At 40.7% G+C, this 20,641-nt stretch overlaps 2 pseudogenes; one reads left to right on the top strand and one right to left on the bottom strand.

Annotated features, from left to right (window-relative positions):
- Positions 1-1,701: 1,701 nt before the first annotated feature.
- On the top strand, positions 1,702-8,385 carry LOC123724032 (serum paraoxonase/arylesterase 2-like; annotated as a pseudogene).
- A 722-nt stretch (positions 8,386-9,107) lies between these two features.
- LOC123733414 (potassium channel subfamily K member 5-like) lies at positions 9,108-11,861 on the bottom strand (annotated as a pseudogene).
- Positions 11,862-20,641: the final 8,780 nt, after the last annotated feature.

Here is a 20,641-nt window from a genome sequence, read left to right as displayed (position 1 = left end):
TCTGAAACACAGGCTTCTAGCGAGGCAATTTTGGGGCTTCACCATGTTTCATTGAAATGTACAGCTGTGTGTCGTCTGCATAACAGTGAAATTTAACATTATGTTTTTCGAATGACATCCCCAAAGGTAAAAATATAGTACAATAGTGGTCCTAAAGCGGAACCTTGAGGAACACGAAATTTACAATTGATTTGTCGAGAGAACAAACCATTCACAGGGACAAACTGATATCTTTCCGACAGATAAGATCTAAACCAGGCCAGAACTTGTCCATGTAGACCAATTTGGGTTTCCAATCTCTCCAAAAGAATGTGGTGTTCGATGGTATCAAAAGCGGCACTAAGATCTAGGAGCACGAGGACAGATGCAGAGCCTCGGTCTGGCGTCATTAAAAGGTCATTTACCACCTTCACAAATCAGAGGCAGAAGGGATGACCATGTGTTGTCTTGATAAGTGCGTGAATTGGTCATTTTCCTGTCCTGCTAAGCACTCAAAATGTAACTTTTTGGGTGTCAGGTAAAATGTGCTGAGAAAGTACATTCTTTTTCTTTAGGAATGTAGTGAAGTAAAAAGTAAAGTTGTCAAAAAACGTAGTACTGTAAAGTATTTTTGCTTAAGTGCTTTATACCACTGCGTAGAGTTTAAAGTTATGTTTAAATTACAGGTACGTCTCACTGATTTGACATGGAAAACAAGTATTTTAAAAGCTTTTTACCCTCTTTGCTAAAGTGAACTAGAGTCAGTTGTGATATAACTGAATATTGTTTTTTTTCTTCACAAGTGTGTTAACTTCTTTACATTAAATGTGGGCTTGCTAATTTGGCGTGCAAGTCTTAGCTGTTGTTTAGTTGTCCAGCTCATTTTGTCTTAAAAGCAGCAAACAATAGATGTGGACAATATCATCATCATGAACCCCGGGATCACAGTTTTGGGACTGCAGGTTTTGACCTCCCTCTAGGAATTGCTGAACGGCGCCCCATGGTTCAACTGTGCAATTGCACTCTGCTTGTACACTGCACCCACATTTTGCACACTGCTTTCATAACCTTTGACCAAGAAAGAGTTTGTCTGCCCATGAAGTGGGTGCTTGTATCCATCTGCATTGCTGCCTTGGACAGCTCTTTTGGAGCAAAGACTTCTTCAGTGAGGTAGGCTGCATGGTTGCTGAACATTTTAACATTATAGGGCATGTGTATCTTCTTTGGAATGTCTTCTTTGGAATCATGCTACATTTCCCTGATCAGAGTTTACAATATTGACATTGTCAGCAGAGGCCTCAGACATTAAAAGTGATATTTGAAAAATAGGCTTTTAGCAACTTTGAAGTGAACTACTTTAGGTGAATTGAGCAGTGGTGTGACAGTGTTAAAAGCTGAATTCAGAATGATCTGTGTTGCTTTTGCTTTCACTCCAAAGTAATATTAACCGGGTTCTATTTGCAGTGAAATAGCCCTTGCCAACAGAGAAGTGCCCTGTAAAAACGCCTCCCCAACTGTCACCTATTAAAGAATATAGGTATGTCTAGAACCAGTCCATTAAATTGTAATCATACATTGACATTATAACAGTTCATGCTTTAATTAATACATATAGTATAGTTCTTCTGTGTTTCACATCGGTGTGAGATAGATACTAATGTAATGTTGAAATAGCCTGTTCTACTTTGAGCCTATTCCAGTTATTCCAGTAGGCTCAAAATAATGAGTCTTCTCAGTATATGTGATGAGATCAGGCTGTATAACCGCTAGTTGGGCAAGTGTCAGGGCTGAAGTCCATTGGACTAATAGACCAAGTATCAACGTGTCCCAGCATGCTTTGTTTGGTGTCATAATGATGATGTTATGTTCAATGAAGGCCTTTGGCCTATGGGATAAAAAGAATAGGCTATTGCTAATGGTTTGTGGACAATCCTATATGTACAGAATATAGAGCAGAGGACTTAACCATACTTCGAGATGGACTGGCCCATCATAAGCACCGTAAGTAATATCCATTGTCATGATCGCGATCCTTAATGGCAAGCATATTCTGGTAAGGCACACTGAATAATTAAAATATTGTCCTCAATTCATAATATTACATATTGAACATACCTCCCTCACACTGATGATAAAATAACTATTTTTACAGAATAAAACGACTGTTTTTAACAATACAATACATACACCCTGTTTGTTCCCAAATGGCACCCTATTCCCTCACGTAGTGCACTAATTTGGTCAAAAGTAGTGCACTATAGGAATAGGTGCCGTTAGGACTTAACATTGTCCGCATGTCAAATCAAATCAAATTCAAATCAAATTTATTTTTATATAGCCCTTCGTACATCAGCTGATATTCTCAAAGTGCTGTACAGAAACCCAGCCTAAAACCCCAAACAGCAAGCAAAGCATGTGAAAGAAGCACGGTGGCTAGGAAAAACTCCCTAGGAAAAACTCCCTAGAAAGGCCAAAAACCTAGGAAGAAACCTAGAGAGGAACCAGGCTATGAGGGGTGGCCAGTCCTCTTCTGGCTGTGCAGGGTGGATATTATAACAGAACATGGTCAAGATGTTAAAATGTTCATAAATGACCAGCATGGTCAAATAATAATAATCATAGTAGTTGCTCGAGGGTGCAACAAGACGTCCGGTGAACAGGTCAGGGTTCCATAGCCGCAGGCAGAACAGTTGAAACTGGAGCAGCAGCACGGCCAGGTGGACTGGGGACAGCAAGGAGTCATCATACCAGGCAGCCTGAGGCATGGTCCTAGGGCCCAGGTCCTCCGAGAGAAAGACAGAAAAAGAGAAAGAGAGAATTAGAGAGAGCATATTTAAATTCACACAGGACACCGGATAAGACAAGAGAAATACTCCAGATGTAACAGACTGACCCTAGCCCCCGACACATAAACTACTGCAGCATAAATACTGGAGGCTGAGACAGGAGGGATCAGAAGACACTGTGGCCCCATCCGATGATACCGGACAGGGCCAAACAGGCAGGATATAACCCCACCCACTTTGCCAAAGCACAGCCCCCACACCACTAGAGGGATGTCTCCAACCACCAACTTACCGTCCTAAGACAAGGCAGAGTATAGCCCACAACGATCTCGCCATGGCACAACCCAAGGCGCCAACCCAGACAGGAAGACCACGTCAGTGACTCAACCCACTCCAAGTGACACACCCCCCTCCCATGGACGGCATGGAAGAACACCAGTAGGCCAGTGACCCCTGTAAAAGGGTTAGAGGCAGAGAATCCCAGTGGAAAGAGGGGAACCAGCAAGGCAGAGACAGCAAGGGCGGTTCGTTGCTCCAGCCTTTCCGTTCACCTTCACACTCCTGGGCCAGGCTATACTTAATCATAGGACCTACTGAAGAGATAAGTCTTCAGTAAAGACTTAAAGGTTGAGACTGAGTCTGCGTTCTCTCACATTGGTAGGCAGACCATTCCATAAAAATGGAGCTCTATAGGAGAAAGCCCCTACCTCCAGCCGTTTGCTTAGAAATTCTAGGGACAATTAGGAGGCCTGCGTCTTGTGACCGTAGCGTACGTGTAGGATATGTACGGCAGGACCAAATCGGAAAGATAGGTAGGAGCAAGCCCATGTAATGCTTTGTAGGTTAGCAGTAAAACCTTGAAATCAGCCCTTGCCTTAACAGGAAGCCAGTGTAGGGAGGCTAGCACTGGAGTAATATGATCAAATTTTTTGGTTCTAGTCAGGATTCTAGCAGCCGTATTTAGCACTAACTGAAGTTTATTTAGTGCTTTATCCGGTAGCCGGAAAGTAGAGCATTGCAGTAGTCCAGCCTAGAAGTAACAAAAGCATGGATTAATTTTTCTGCGTCATTTTTGGACAGAAAATTTCTGATTTTTGCAATGTTACGTAGATGGAAAAAGCTGTCCTTGAAACAGTCTTGATATGTTCTTCAAAAGAGATCAGGGTCCAGAGTAACGCCGAGGTCCTTCACAGTTTTATTTGAGACGACTGTACAACCATCCAGATTAATTGTCAGATTCAACAGAAGATCTCTTTGTTTCTTGGGACCTAGAACAAGCATCTTTGTTTTGTCCGAGTTTAAAAGTAGAAAGTTTGCAGCCATCCACTTCTTTATGTCTGAAACACAGGCTTCTAGCGAGGGCAATTTTGGGGGCTTCACCATGTTTCATTGAAATGTACAGCTGTACGCATGTCAAATCATTACCCCCCACCCAGGGCTTGAAATATCCTGGAATGCCCTCGTTCTCTGATGACCCAGGGAAGATCTATACCCTGGACCTGTTGGACCCCAGACTGATCCCTGTGGAACTGACAATCAAAGGAGACCTGGACCGGGACTCCTTCAACCCCCATGGAATCAGTGTCTACATTGACGAGACAGGTGAAGTATGGGATATTTAGCTCTCACATATGAAATTAGTTTGTTTCAAAAACAGGACAGGGAGTAGTACAGTACAATATACAGTACCAGTCAAAAGTTTGGACACACCTGCTCATTCAAGGGTTTTTCTGAATGTTTGACTATTTTCTACATTGTAGAGTAATAGCGAAGACATCACAACTATGAAATAACACATATGGAATCATGAGGAAACCAATTTTTTTTTAAACAAATCAAAATATATTTTTGATTCTTCAAATTAGCCACCCTTTGCCTTGACGACAGCTTTGCACACTCTTGGCATAAAGAAAAACCCTTGAATGAGTAGGTGTGTCCAAACATTTGACTCGTACTGTATAGCAAAACAGTACAGTATACAGTAAAACAATAGTGTACGGTATACAGTAAAACAATACAGTACAACAGCACAGTATACAGTAAAACAATACAGTATACAGTACAGTATACAGTAAAACAATACAGTATACAATAAAACATCTGTCAGCAATTATTCTAGTTACTCAAGTCAGAAATGCAACAAATCTCTCCATTCCAGACCAGATTATCCCCAAATTGGGAACACCCTTCAGACCATTGTCTATGGAATTATGAACACTACTGTGTGTGTGTGTGTGTGTGTGTGTGTGTGTGTGTGTGTGTGTGTCTTCCCTGTCAAGCAATAGAGAGCCTTAGACACCAGAGGGGACAGTAGAGACCATATTTTCACTGCTGAACTCCCATCTCCTTCCAGATAAAACCATTCATCTGTTTGTTGTCAATCATCCTCAACATTACACCAGCCAGGTAGAGATCTTTCTATTTGTCGAAGAGGACAACACCATTGTGCACCTGAAAACTATAAAGCATGATCTCCTTCATAGGTAGGTGTGAGATGTTTACATTTACATGATGTGGATGAACCACATTGGCTATGTACTGTAACAGTATGACCAGTGAGAGTTCCACAGTGGTGTTTTTCTGCTTGGCTAACTCTGTGTTTTTGCCCTTTACTCTCTCAGTGTGAATGACATTGTGGCTGTGGGAGTGGAGAGCTTCTATGCCACCAACGATCACTCCTATCCCAGTGAAGCGCTACACATGCTGGCTGTCTTCTTGGGTCTACCCTGGGCTGATGTGGTTTACTACAGCCCTGGAGGAGTGAAGGCAGTGGGCGATGGCTTCCTATCTGCAAACGGCATCAACATGTCACCCGACAAAAGGTGCCTTCTTTGTTTCCACAATTGTAGTAAAGTCTACACAATTGAAAAATCGAACCGTTTAGAATGTACAAATCTGTTGTGCTCTTTGAAAGTGTGTTATGCAGTAAAACAATAAATGTGCTTTTCCCCCAGGTATCTATACGTGTCCGCTATTTTGGACCATGAGATTGCTGTTTTTGAGATAAAGAAAACAAAGACTTGGTACATGTCAAGGTAAAACTTTTTCACTACATCAAATATGAACGCAAACTTCTTTACGGGCACAATATTATATTTTGTATTGTTTCTAGAGATGGTTCAACTGCTGTATTACAATCAGCCATCACATTCCTATTGATGTCTGTCTCCAACCAGTCTGTAGCCGTTGGGTCTCTCTGTGACAACATCGAGGTGGACCATGTAACAGGTGACATATGGCTGGGTTGTCACCCTAATGGAGTAAAGGTAGCAGCATGTGACCCTGAGGATCCACCTGGATCGGAGGTTAGTGCCTCATTTACCATGTCCTCTAGTTGTATTATATTATAGGAATAAATTCACTCTGATCTCAGTTCCAAATGGCACCCTATTCCCTATAGCAGTGGTTCCTAAATCTTTTTATAGTCCCGTACCCCTTCAAACATTCAACCTCCAGCTGCGTACCCCCTCTAGCACCAGGGGTCAGCACACTCTCAAATGTTGTTTTTTGCCATCATTGTAAACCTGCCACACACACACTATACAATACATTTATTAAACATAAGAATGAGTGTGAGTTTTTGTCACGGGCTCGTGGAAGTGACAAAGAGCTCTTATAGGACCAGGGCAGAAATAACAATATAATCAATAATTTTGCTCTTTATTTAACCATCTTAGATATAAAACCTTATTTGTTCATTGAAAATTGTGAATGACTCACCACAGGTTAATGAGAAGGGTGTGCTTGAAAGGATGCACATAACTCTGCAATGTTGGGATGTATTGGAGAGAGTCTCAGTCGTAAATAATTTTCGACACAGTCTGTGCCTGTATTTAGTTTTCATGCTAGCGAGGGCTGAGAATCCACTCTCACATAGGTATGTGGTTGCAAAGGGCATCAGTGTCTTAACAGGCGCGATTTGGCAAGGCAGGATACTCTGAGCCCAGCCCAATCCAGAAATCTGGCAGTGGCTTCTGATTAAATACAATTTTCACAGAACCGCTTATTACAATTTTGATGAAGCTCTCTTGTTCAGATATCAGTAAGTGAACTGGAGGCAGGGCATGAAAGGGATAACGAATCCAGTTGTTTGTGTCATCCGTTTCTGGAATGTATCTGCGTAATTGCGCACCCAGCTCACTCAGGTGCTTCACTATATCACATTTGAAATTGTCCGTAAGCTTGAGTTCATTTGCACACAAAAAATCATAGAATAATGGAAAGACCTGTGTGTTGTCCTTGTTAATACAGACAGAGAAGAGCTCCAACTTCTTAATCATAGCCTCAATTTTGTCCAACACACTGAATATAGTTGCGGAGAAAGAAAAGAAACATCACCCAGATAGGCCAGTCGTGTGAGAAACTCATCAGACAAGTGAAAATTATGGTCACTAAAGAAAACTTGTCAATACTTTGCCCCTTGATAACCAGCGCACTTCTGTATGTTGTAAAAGTGTTACATGGTCGCTGCCCATATCATTGCATAGTGCAGAAAATACACAAGAGTTCAGGGACCTTGCTTTAACAAAGTTAACCATTTTCACTGTAGTGTCCAAAACGTCTTTCAAGCTGTCAGGCATTCCCCTTGGCAGCAAGAGCCTCTCGGTGGATGCTGCAGTGTACCCAAGTGGCGTCGGGAGCAACTGCTTGCACACATGTTATCACTCCACTATGTCTCCCGGTCATGGCTTTTGCGCCATCAGTACAGATACCAACATGAGTAGCAGATACATTTGGCTACATACGGACCGTTAGTGGAATCCCCGCGAGAGAACAACGGTGAAAGTGATTGGATGTTAATTATTTGACTAGGCTACCTGTATTTGACATTGTGTTGTTGTTTCGCTGAACACCAGATGGTTTAATTTGACCCCAGTTTGGGAATACCTGCCCTGTAGAGTATACTCCCTATGGGCCTTGGTCAAAAGTAGCGTAGTGCACTGTATAAGGAATAGACTGCCATTTGGGACACAGCCCATGTACCAAAAGCTTTAATTGGTTTTCTTTATCATAATTTGTTTTATAGGTCATTAGGATTCGGGACATCCACTATGAGAAGCCAGTTGTGACCCAGGTGTATGCTGATGATGGCAGTGTGCTCCTAGGATCCTCTGTAGCAGCTCCCTATGAAGGAAAGCTTCTCATAGGAACAGTCTACCACAAAGCCTTGGTCTGTGATCTGAAGTAGCCAATGATTCCTTTCAGACTTCTGATTTCCAAAGTCTGTGTGTGTTATATAGATGCAGTAATGACACTCAAACTGTATTGTGCTCAAAGTCTGTGCTGTTTCTGTATAGTACATCTTGTCTGGTATAGTATGATTGAAAAGTATAAATATTCCACATGGTTGCCACAATATAACACTGCAATTGCTGTGATGCATGGCATGTGTTATTATGTTAAACGATAAGAGGCCGTCTGCGCTCTTAAGTTCCTTAGTACTCAATAGTGTCTGTTCCGGGTGCGTAGGAATCAAAATAACAATACTGGAAAAGATGAAAGACCTGCACACTGTCAAAAAAATGAATCAATCCAAAACTGAGGCTTGATGTGTTATTATGTTTACATGTATCTTGATGGACTATTTGTATTGATTAAACAGTTATATTCCATTCTCTGACATTGACAAATTGTTGATAATTGATCTTTGGGGATTTTTTTTGTGTGTGTGGGGGGTAATGACAAAGCAAAAAAATACATGTTTCTATATCTTACATCTCCTTTTTCAAGTCCACAACCACTACATCTACTCATATAAAAAAACATGGAAATTGCATAGAAACTCATGTAAACTTTATTTCTGAAGGCAGTTTGTAACAATAGACAAACTACGTTGCTTTCAGTTCTCATTTTAGAGTCAGGTAAATCACCCTGGCAACTCTGAGTCCATTGTTTGCTATATTTTCCTTTCTTTACTTTTCCCACAGACCAAAATGTGTGTTTAACATCGAGATAAACATTACATAGAAGACAGTAAGTTGTCTAGACTGTGTATTCATGGTCTTAGGCCGTGATAATCCTGGGTCTACATTTCACTGATCACTATGTTAAGGAAAACCGTAGAAGATTTGGACCCACTCCTCACCACAGGGGAATATGACCAATCCCTAACTCTGCCATTGTCTCTGGTTGTCCCAGGACCTTGTTATGATGCTTCTACATCATTCAGTTCACATGGATAAAAAGGTGTGATGGGTGTGATACATGAAAAGGTGTGATATGGTGATAAATAAAAAGGTGTGATGGTGTGATGGGGTGATAAATTAAAAGGTGTGATGGGTACAATAAATAAAAAGTTGTGATGATCCGCGGACCCATCACAGACCCATCATACCTTTTTTATTTATCTGAATTCACAGATTTTATGCACGAACCAAACCTCTAGAGGTCCCCTTTTGATTACATCATTCAGTTCTCCATGAAGAGGATGGATCCAAGGCTTCAGCCTTTCTCATCATTCTCCTCTCCGAATCCCCCTCCACTACCTTTGATACAGTAAACCTATTCTCTCTACCATCTTGATTCTGAACATTCTCGTCTTTGTTGATGTTAGGACCTAGATCGGCGGAGTTTAGGTTCTCTTTTGAGTTGGACACATTAACAGCCTTCGCTCTAGTGTCCCTATCCAGACAGTTCTCCTCAAACACAGGGTCTTTCATAAAGACAGGGTCTCCCATAAAGACCGGGTCATCCTCGATAAGCCTCTGCCCCTCCTCTCCCATCCCAAAGCTGCTTAGTAACATATTGTGACTGATGCTGAGGTGGCGCCTCAGGCGGCGTGGGGAATGCTCCAGGGTTTGGATATTCGTTCCCAGGATGTCACTACAGCTCTTTGAACGACTCAACTCCTTGAATTCCGTCTTTGGCTTCGGCTTCGCGGCAGCGCCAATCTGCCTGATGGCGGTGCTGTAGTCCTCATGCTTCTCAGACAGGAAGTTGAAGATGTCGACGGCGGTGGGGAGGCGGCGAGAGGCTGCGGATGTCGTCCTTCTCGGACTGCCATCGATGGTCAGGTGGTCCATCCTGTGTCTCTGCCTTCTCTTCTTCAGGACCTTGTGGGCCGACACAACCATGTGGACGTTCCAGCTGAAGAACAGAGACAGCCAGGCCAGACCCATGTAGATCCACACCTCTGCAAACACCCGGTACAGCCTTGGGTAGTCTATGTTCGGATTGATACCTGTGGAGTCAAAAGAGAACATAGTTTAATTAAGTATATGTCACCCTTTCTTCAGCATGGACCAAGCAGGATTGCACCAGGCAATGAATCCACCCCCAAATAACTTCGTGATCCTCTAACGTGAATTAGGTGATATCATTCTTCACATATCTCTTTAACATAAACTAATATTTTCTGAGGAATTCCATCTACTTCATGAAAAGCCTATGTAACTACCTGCGACGTAGTCCCCGAAGCCCGACAGTGGTGAGGGTGATGAAGGAAAAGTAGAAGCCCTCCAGGTACGACCATCCCTCCAGGGACATGAACACAAACGGGGGGATCACCAGATGTACCAGCAGACCCCACAGGAGGAAGATGGCCGTGCAGATCAACTGGACCTTTTTCTGCAGACGTCACACAGGGACAATCAATCGATCATTCAAATGTATTTTTATAAAGAACTTTGTGACAACTGCTGATGTAAAAAGGGCTTTACAGTGAGCCGGCCTAGACCCCAGAGAGCAACCAAAGCAGAAGCTAAAGCACAGTGAGAAGAACAAGCAATGGCATGTGACACAAGTGACAATGTTAGACCAATCCCTTTGATTTGACCATGTCAATTGTCATTGTGAGTGTTCCACCAGATCTGGTGATAAAGCTAACATGTCTTGTAGGCTAACACTTCTCCATTAGTTGGACCATACAGGATTCAGTAATTAGTACGCAGCTACAGTGGCTAAACGTGGCTTGTCATTGGCTAATCCGCTGTTAATAAATGTTTAAGTCATGTATTGCACCTCCCCCAAAGTCATTGATAGAAATCCAAATCAGCACATTAAACGTGCTGAGAGATTCCTAGTGAGTCTTACCACACTAAGGCCTTTGAGTACCAGGACCTGTCCCAGGCGCTTGGCTCTGTCTCCGAAGAAACGAGCCCAGCTCACTAATCCAGGTGAGGCAGAGAGGGATCCCACACAGGCCATACAGGATGCAGAATATACGGCCGCCAGCCGTCTTTGGGGCAACATTACCATAACCTGCAAATCACAAACGTATAGACTTTCAGACAGGTGGCAGCTTCCTTTCTGCTATGGTTAGACATTGGGCAACTGAGTTGGCAGCAGTTATCGGAGAGAGATGTACATGATTCATTGTTTCCAGTGTTGTATTCAAGATATTGCCCACCTATGGTAGTGACAATAGTGGCAGCAAAGACAACCGAATTGGTCCAGTCCCAGTTGTTGTAGGTATTCTCTCCAGTGATGGTCACACCTTGTCCAGCAGCGCTGACACCACCTAGGGAACAGAGTGGCTTATCACACCGTAAAACAGAGCTGATTGGGGTTATCTTAAAAGTTAACGGGTTCCAGTGGGATGAATTTCAGGAGTCTTCACACTCTGGGAAAACACAGCTCTAAAGTTACTTTGGGAATCTAAGTTCACTGAGATTGAGCAAATAAAAAATATAAACTGTTCCCACTTTGATTTGTTTGAAAAGAATATTTTAGTCATTACACACAAACAATAGACCCCTCTTATATACTTCCAGAACCTTCAAATAGAAGCACACAGCCGTAATTTATGGACTGAAAACGCCCTCTGTAGTCTCCTAAACACGATCCTAGACAGGAGTGGCATTGAAACATCGGAGGCAACCCGGATATCTAGAGAGACTACGCCCTCTGAAAATATGTGTCCCTTGTGCTATTCCATGATAGCAGAGTGGCACTGAGACTCTGATTTTTCACTATAAAATGTATGTCAAAACAAAAACCAATAATTGCAAAGTTAAACAAAACATACAACTCTGCACAAGGACTACTTTTAACAATTTCCACTGAAAACATATTGGCTTGAAGAACAGTGCAGACGCAAAAGTTTGGTAACAGAATGACTGTGCAGTTTTCTGACGTCATTCTGTTACCAAACGGCATCTGCACTGTTATCCGAGCGCCAAAGAAAATAACAAACCCGTTCTTCTGAACTGTCCCAGCATGCTGGCTTGACTCCTTTGGTTAAAGAGCAGAGAGATTATGAAAATGCATGCAGGCTCATCACTGGTGTGTTCTGTTGCTATAATCGAAACTTGATTCATAAGCATAGTAGTACTCCAAACTTTTACTGCAACAGTGAAAATAATATATTCAATGCATAACAACATATAACAATAACACAGCCATTTCAGTGCTGCCAAGGACTGGAAATGTCCTAACCCGACAAGCTTTGTTTAGATGAAATCATTTCAGATGATCTACAATGTTATTTTTTTTCATGTAAAATTACCAACAAAGCATTTGACATCAGGCAGTCCGGACCAAATCTGAACCAATCGGCCTATATTTGGCCCAAACATAGACATTCAGATTTGGTCTGGTCCAGACCGCCTTGATTTAGCCCAAACACAGACATGGATCTGGCCCACACGGAACAAATGTGTACTTATTTGGGGGCATAGCTCATTAGAATAATACCCAGCAAGTGTTTGTTTTTACATTTATATTTTGGACATTCAGTAGATGCTCTTATCCAGAGTGACTTACAGTCAGTATATTCAACTAAGGTAGATAAACAACAACATATCACAGTCATAGCAAGATTTTTTTTATCTGTAAATGTTACTCTGAATGTTATTGTAGTTAAAGTGGTCTGTTGGTTCATTCTGTATGCTGGCCTAGTTTGATCATCATTCCTGCCAGTTTTAAAGCATTTGAAAAAAGCTTACATAACTGCATGTGATAGATGGGAGCAATAATACATATTTTGTTTCTTACTTAATAGAGCATAGCATGCATTGCATTGAACATTTTGCCATAGAATCAATGGCTGAAAAATACATATTTTCAACGTCTGGAAAATACATATTTTTACCATTCATTCAGCCCCTAAAATGCACCTGATTTCAACGTCCAGAAACTAAGTATTTTCGACATCCATATAACACTTATTTTTATATTTTCGCGGTCTAAGCTTTCATTCAGCACCTGAAATGCACGTGATGTCAACTTCTGGAAAATAGGTATTTTCAACATAATTCTGCTTACTGGGTATGTTTATTATCCAGGGACAACATCCATGGGCCTAAATAGTTGTAGAACAGTAGGCCTAAAACATAGTGGCAATTATACGGTAACAGAGGGATTCTGAGACTCGGATTTCTTCACTTTAAAATAAACAAAAAACAATGATTGCAAAAAAGTTCAACAAACCATACAACTCCACGCACAAGGACTACTTTTAACAATTTTCACTGAAATGTTTACAATACATTTGCTTGAAGAACAAAAAGTGCATAGAGTGGTGTGGTTTGTTTAACTTTGCAATTATCGGTTTTGGTTTGACATACATTTTAAAGTGAAAATCCGACTTTCAATAACTGTTACACCTTGGAATTTCCCATAGTGTAAAATACAATTTTAGAGATATAATAAAGTTCCAATGCAGACCAAGCTGACAACACAGTAATGATAATCATTAAAACACAGATTGGGAATATAATACATGCATTCTTAATTGAATCCCCAAGCATACCCCCAAAATATAGTTCAGATCTTCTTTAGTCAAGCACGGATATGTTTTAAGAATGTTTTCCTTTTGACGGGAATATTCGGATTTGGCCAGTTTCCAATTGGGTTCTTCAAGTATTTGAAATATTGCTGCCCCGATCGATAGGTAAAAAATTATACCTGACGTTAATACAGGACCCTTATCAGACATTGCCGATCACTTAAACATACTCCTCATTATAAAACGCGCATCAAAATTGTTGCCCAAAACAAAAAATAGGACGCGTGTTGCATTCAAACTTCTCTTCCTGGTTCCTGTGCTGGGTAATTACAAAACGTGGAGACTGGGATTGTGATAATATAATGGAGGACACATTCAATCCAGTCCAAGCATACAAGACATCGTTTCAGGTGTGCGCCAGTTGTTTAGCCTATAGTGTATAATTTTCTAAAGAGACAAAAAAACGTTATAAGTGACTTTGTGATTTGTACAACCTAGCTATATGGGTTTAAAACTGGAATCCGTAGCTGTGAAACTGCCATGTTAGCCCAGCTACTTCAAACAACGAACACTGTTTTTCCCCCTCGAACATCATTGCACGTCATTGCAGCAAGCGATAGAAGCAGCAGATGATGTACTTCTCAAACTTCATAAACCAAGATAAATCGTAATAAGAAATGCGACCAGTGGCACTGTTCACTGTACCTGCTGATCTCAGATGTAATGCTGTGTGGATTAAAGGTCTCAAATGAAATATCTTTATTGAGTTTTGACTGATTGAAAGTCGACTGGGGATGTGTTTCTGAAAAGCAGCCAAATAGACGTCTACCCTTAGGAAAAAAGATTGCAGTATAACTGTAGTATGCTGCAAAGACTGCGCCCCCAAATAACACCGTTTTTGCGGTAATTTTGCAGTTAACTCGAGTCCAACTTCGGTACACTGCGTCCAAAAATACCACAGTTGACTGTTGTTACTGAACTTTTACTGATGTTTCAAAAATGTACAGTGTTTTTGTAAGGGTGTAATTGGTTTAGATTTGGTTGTCCATTTGGCCCAAACATTGATGTCTAAGTGTTTTGTTTGGACAGCATTGCAGAGTAGAGAGAGCTATACAGTAACCGACTCACATGACATTAACAAAAGTAGAGTACAGCACAATACAGTTATCACAGTCATAGCAAGACAGAAAATATGACAGAGAATTTTACAGAGAATGTTATTGTAGTTGACGTGGTCTGATGGTTTATTCTGTAGGTTGGACTACTTTGAACATCATTGCTGCCAGTTTGAAAGCTTTTGAAAAGCTAACATTAGTGCATGTTTACAGATGGGAGCAATAATACATATTCTATGTTGCAATCTTTCCTCGGCTCCTCTTTCCTATATTAAATGGATTTAAAATGTATTATTGTGATATTGTGTTTACGTCATTGAGAATGTATGTACAGTTTAAATTTGCCCATAGAATTAATTACCAAAAAAAAAAAGTCTGTCAATGACGTCTTTTTACCTTTCATTCAGAACTGAAAACGGACCTGATTTCAATGTCCGGAAAATATCTTTTCAACTTTCATTAAGAACTGAAAATGAATCTGATTTCAACATCCGGAAAATATGTATTTGCAGCTTTCATTCAGAACCTAAAATGAACCTAACTTCAACGTCAGGAAAATACGTGTTTACAACGTAATTTTGCTTACTGGGCATGTATAATGTTATTAGTGTCACGGTTGTTGTAAGGAGAAGCGGACCAAAGTGCAGCGTGTGTCATTCCACATTTTATTTACACTGTGAAACTATGCAATACATAAACTAAAGAACAAAACAACAGCCTGTGACGCAGCGGTGAAACATACACTACCCAAAAACAATCTCCCACAAACCCAGGAAGAAAAACCCCTACTGAAGTATGATCTCCAATTAGAGACAACGAGGACCAGCTGCCTCTAATTTGAGATCATCCCAAACAAAACCCAACATAGAAATACAAAACTAGAACCTGACAACATAGAAAAACTAAACTAGAAAAAAAAACAGTCACACCCTGACCTACTCTACCATAGAAAATAACATCTTTCTATGGTCAGGATGTGACAATTAGCCTATATGTAGGCTACATTATTGACATATAATAACATTATATGTAGGCTATAATAACATAATAGCCTACATTATTGCCTTTCATAAAATACAGGTACACACACACACACATTTACTTGCCGGCATTGCCTACACAAGTGCATAATAGAGGCACTAATAGAGTTTGCCAGCTTGGAGTCCCAAAAACCAGAAATTAGTTACCTCCATTCCAATGGAGGGAAATGAATCGGGAAAGAATGGGGTTTTGGGACAAACGCCAAAAATAAGGTCTGAGGCTAACACAGGCTCAGGAGATCTTATACATTTTGTTTTATGAGATATCAGTCAGTTAACATGACTATGAATTATGAAGCCTTTATGTGCTTGTTTAGATTACATAAATGCTTCAAAATTCACAAAAGGTGATGTTAGCTGAGATGATCTCATGGAACAAAAGGTATAAGAGCTCCTAAACTTGTGTTTACCACAGATGTTATTTTCTGCGTTTATCCAAACCCCCCCCCCCCAAAAAAACATGAATTTCCACATAGGCTTTGGCCAACGAGACATTGTGGAGTTAGTGCCTACAAAAAGACACCATTTACTATTGCTCTCTATAGAATACCACAGTATGAGTCATAATACCCATAACAAACGGTTCCAATCATTTTTCCACCATTCATTTTCCCCATAAGGGATTTTAGAAACACTTAAAATAAGGCATGTGTTTTGTGTAGGCTTACCCTGGTGTGATGTTTTGATAACAGTGTAGCTGCTAATGTGGTTATCATAAAGAACTACAAATCCCATGATGATCTGGACGAGCGTGCCGAATCGAGGCAAAGGTAAAAAATCTCTGGATTAACTATCTAATGTTAGCTAAATGTAGTAATTCATAAATTGGCAACATTTCTTTAAATTGACAACTCTGTGAACTGTCTTTTGCAAGTTTGAAATTGACACAATACCTGTTAGCAAAGATGTCAGCTACAGATGACGTGCAGGAGCTTGCAGGGATTTGTAGTCTTGCATGATGACTAATTTGATGCTAATTAGCATTTTAGAATCTGTTGTAAATAAAGCTGAAAAGTCACCTTGTCTGAAAAAGATTTACATGCTTATCAAAACATCACGCCAGGGTTAGCCTGACTTGCCTAGGTCAATAAAGGTTAAATAAAATGTTTAAAAGCCTACATGAAACACAGGCCTTATTATAAGTGTTTCTAAAATCCCCTATGGTAAAAATTAATGGTTGAAAAATGATTGGAACCATTTCCTGGGCGCCGAAGACGTGGATGTCGATTACGGCAGCCCCCCGCACCTCTCTGATTCAGAGGGATTGGGTTAAATGCGGAAGACACTTTTAAGTTGAATGCATTCAGTTGTACAACTGACTAGGTATCCCCCTTTCCCTTTCCCTGTTTGACCGCTAGGTTTTATGGGTATTATGACACCTCCGCTGTGGGGCTCAATAGACAGGCGGTAGAATCAGCATCCACAATTTTACATTCACAACCTTACAATATTACTCACTCTGGAGTCAATGGGAGGGACTGCCCCTTTCACCATTATCGTGTTGAGCAGGGGGGAATTGCCCTTGTGTTGGGTAGATTAGCTTCTAAACTGACCAGCCCTTTTGGAGCTCACACACACACACAAACACACACACAATCACACACACACACACACACACACACTCAGAGATAAGAGCAACCGTCATGACACACACACACATTTTCTCCCTGTGCTGAAAAACAAGTGAGAGAGGTGCATCTTCTCTAATGAGGGCTTTATGACATATTTCCTGTTAGTCTAAGAAAAAACAACTAATGTAGCCTATACCAGAAACCTCTGAAAACTCATATTAGAAAATGTATATCTTATTTTATGAAACTATAACAGTAATCAACAGTTGATAATATATGCGCATATATACTATGCATATTACTAGTAGTATATTTCTAAATGATAGCATTCTCAAAGAGTTGTGGAAAATAAGAATTAGGCCTTAATCTTACTCAGATAATTCTTAGAGAAAACGAGAAGATTTAGGACAAAATCAGATGAGGGGGAAAGAATGTATTAATGTGGTCAGGTGGGGAAAAGAGAGCATTTCTGTGGTCAGGTGGGGAAAAGAGAGCATTTCTGTGGTCAGGTGGGGAAAAGAGAGCATTTATGTGGTCAGGTGGGGAAAAGAGAGCATTTCTGTGGTCAGGTGGGGAAAAGAGAGCATTTCTGTGGTCAGGTGGGGAAAAGAGAGCATTTCTGTGGTCAGGTGGGGAAAAGAGAGCATTTCTGTGGTCAGGTGGGGAAAAGAGACCATTAATGTGGTCAGGTGGGGAAAAGAGAGCATTAATGTGGTCACTCAGGTCAGATTAAATACCATATACTATGGTGCTGAACCAGGCAGATAGGCTATGTCATTGTGTTATTTTTGTACCAAGAGAATGTGACAGGAATGGCCATTGGGTCTAAGTAGTACTATTGGGACAGATGCTCAGACAGCACAGCTGTTTAAATGAAATGTCCCTAAAGCTGCTTCATGCTCAGTCAGGGGTGAATGAACTGTGCTTAGTGCTCACTGCTTTACCCACAGAGACAGGGCTTTCAAATGCATACATCTTTGAGGGCTTTCAAATGCATACATCTTTGAGGAGGAGTGCGTCTGACTGTCATACATGTTTCATATTAATTGTGAATTAAAAAAGTTTAACATTTTATTTTAGATGTATAAACTAGCCTTGTTACGAAGGTTAAAATATACGAGGGTAACGGCATCCACGATAGTTTGAAGTCAAAAAGTATTGTCTCCTCCTTGACATGTAGATTCGTGCAAGTTCGTTATACCCCTTACACACAGCGGGATTATAACTGCAGATCCCACAACAGAGAGAGAAATCACGCTGGTACAAGGCCCAGTTGAACAAAGCGTTCTGACCACACATTCCAAACATGTTACGCACTCCACTGCATCAACCTGATGGCACGGTGGTCAGGTAAATAGTATCCCAGCATTGACAAGAAAAGTTACCTGCTCCAATGCTACCATCCAGCAACATTAGGCTACCATCTATTTTATTTACCCCGCAAGTAGAGCGCATATCATCTACTATCGCTCAAGGTTTGGTTTCTATTGGAGTGAGCACCTGACCTAGTCCGCAGGGGTATCCCCACCCACCCTCAGCTGCCTGCGAGCAGCAGAGACGTGCTTCGTCATTGCAAGACGCGTCACTGGAATACTCGGATCAATATGCTGTAACTTCTGAAGGCGTCGGGAAACACTTGAATTATGATGGCGGAATAATACCAGGAAGAAAACAGGAAGAAACGTCTCACCTCTCAGGTAAATAAAAACGAGCAGTGCCATGTTAGGGAAACATCGAATCTAATATAGAAGGAAAAAATAGGTTTCTTTTTTTTGCGCAGCAGTCAGTTCAATTCGCTTGAAGTTCAAATTGCGCCGTGTTTGTGGGAATGGGGGGGGTTAGACTATGTCAAACACTATAGGGATATTGCAGTTTATTTTCTAAATGTAAGGAAATGAAAAATATATGGACATTAAACGTATAAATGATCGAATGCTATTCCCATCCAAAGAATGGTGGACTGCTGTTCTGGGATTTTATTCGTTGTTTGCTATGTTTGGACTGATCGTGTTTGACATCTGGCCCATAGACCCCTACAGAGACAACAAGAATGTTAACAATTAGTGTAATAATCGGTGTTCAAACGTGTCGTTGGTGGGATACAATTGGAATGGTGTCTGACTACTCAGCCGTTTAGTCAAAATAACTCGCTTTGCTTCACAAACAGCGTTGCAATTGATCCAAATATAGCCCTAGACTTTGTTATTTCAATAATAGCTATTCCATTTATAAGACTTGCCTCCTTTTGAGATCCGATTTTTGCTTTACTAGCCTATTTCTGCATTGATGTTGAACAGGTGTTTCTGAGCCTACCACAGAAAGCCAGCTTTTGCGCATGGCCTTGTCAAGACAGTCCACTTGCTTATATTTGGAATACCTCCGTTTAATACAATAATACCTGTTATTGTTATTTCATATATTTCCTGATTTGTATTAGTCTATTTGATTTTAAAATGATAATATAGGCCTCTTTGGTGTTTCTGTATTTTTACCCTACCCAGAGGCCAGTAGCCACCGAGCACAGGAGCCGTAGACTTTATTTCTTCACAGTTTTACAATTTAATTAAAAATTAAAAGCTGAAATGTCTTGAGTCAATAACTATTCAACCCCTTTGTTATGGTAACCCAAAATGCGTTCAGAAGTCAAAATTTGCTTAGCATGGACTTTAGCTTACACTAATAGTGTTTAACATGATATTTGGAATGACTCATCTCTGTACCCCACACATACAATTATCTGTAAGGTCCCTCAGTCGAGCAGTGAATTTCAAACACAAATTCAACCACAAAGACCAGGGAGGTTTTCCAATGCTTTGCAAAGAAGGGTACCTATTGGTGGATGGGTAAAAAATAAAACTGACATTGAATGTCTGTTTGAACATGGTGAATTTATTAATTTCACTTAGGATGTTGTATCAAAACACTGAGTCACTACGAAGATACAGGCATCCTTCCTAACTCAGTTGCCAGAGAGGAAGGAAACCGCTCAGGGATTTCCCATGAGGCCAATGGTGACGTTTAAACAGTTACAGAGTTTAATGGCTGTGATAGGAGAAAACTGAGGATGGATCTACAACATTGTAGTTACTCCACCATTCTAACCTAATTGACAGAGTGTAAAGAAAGAAGCATGTACAGAATAAGAATATTCCAAAACATGCATCCTGTTTGCAACAAGGCACTAAAGTAATACTGCAAAAAAATGTGGCAAAGGAATTCACTTTTCTCTCCTGAATACAAAGTGTTATGTTTGGGGCAAATCCAATACAACACATTACTGAGTGCCACTCCATATTTTCAAGCATAGTGGTGGCTTCATCATGTTATGGGTATGCCTGTAATTGTTAAAGACTGTGTAGTTTTTCAGGATAAAAAAATAAACAAAATTGAGGAAATTCCTAGAGGAAAACCTGGTTGTCTGCTTTCCACCAGACCAAGATTAATACACCTTTCATCAGGACAATAACCTAAAACACAAGGCCAA

Source organism: Salmo salar, chromosome ssa02 (genome assembly GCF_905237065.1).
Source record: "Salmo salar chromosome ssa02, Ssal_v3.1, whole genome shotgun sequence".
NCBI lineage: Eukaryota > Metazoa > Chordata > Actinopteri > Salmoniformes > Salmonidae > Salmo > Salmo salar.
This window is presented reverse-complemented; position numbering and strand designations above follow the sequence as displayed.